Source organism: Geospiza fortis, unplaced genomic scaffold, assembly GCF_000277835.1.
Source record: "Geospiza fortis unplaced genomic scaffold, GeoFor_1.0 scaffold1545, whole genome shotgun sequence".
Taxonomy (NCBI): Eukaryota; Metazoa; Chordata; class Aves; order Passeriformes; family Thraupidae; genus Geospiza; species Geospiza fortis.
Genome location: NW_005054931.1, coordinates 10057 through 10908, shown reverse-complemented (window position 1 = coordinate 10908; position 852 = coordinate 10057). Strand labels below are relative to the sequence as shown.

General features: G+C 61.9%; 1 protein-coding gene across 1 annotated transcript in view; it reads right to left on the bottom strand.

The window, feature by feature from the left end:
- RNF41 (ring finger protein 41) overlaps positions 1-852 on the bottom strand; it is an 11619-nt gene that overhangs the window by 6014 nt on the left and 4753 nt on the right. The window lies entirely within an intron of this gene.

Sequence of the window (852 nt, the reverse complement as noted above, 5' to 3'; positions counted from 1 at the left end):
CTGAGGTCCAGCCTGAACCTCTCCTGGAGGTGTCATGTCCCAGTGCCCATCCTGTGCCCAACCCACGGCCATCCCATGGCCATTCCAGTGCCCGTCCTGTGTCCATGCCATGGTCCATCTCAGGGCCATCTTGTGTCCATCCCAGCGCCCATCCCACGTCCATCCCCATCTCATGTCCATCCCAGTGCCCATCCCATGTCCATCCCCACCCCATGTCCATCCCAGTGCCCATCCCATGTCCATCCCATGGCCATCCTAGTGCCCATCCCATGTCCATTCCCACCCCATGGCCATCCCAGTGCCCATCCCATGTCCATCGCAGGGCCATCCTAGTGCCCATCCCATGTCCCCCCTCACCCCATGCCCATCCCAGTGCCTATCCTGTGTCCATCCCCATCCTGTTCCTGCTGAGGTCCAGCCTGAACCTCTCCTGGAGGTGTCATGTCCCAGTGCCCATCCTGTGCCCAACCCACGGCCATCCCATGGCCATTCCAGTGCCTGTCCTGTGTCCATGCCATGGTCCATCTCAGGGCCATCTTGTGTCCATCCCAGCGCCCATCCCACGTCCATCCCCATCCCACGTCCATCCCCATCCCATGTCCATCCCCACCCCATGTCCATCCCAGTGCCCATCCCATGTCCATCCCAGGGCCATCCTAGTGCCCATCCCATGTCCATTCCCACCCCATGTCCATCCCAGTGCCTATCCTGTGTCCATCCCCATCCTGTGCCATCCAGGGCCATTCCTGTGCCTGCTCCATGACCATCCCATGTCCATCCCCATCCCATGACCATCCCCATCCCACGCCCATACCAGCGCCCATCCCATGCCCATCCCAGGGCCATCCCAGG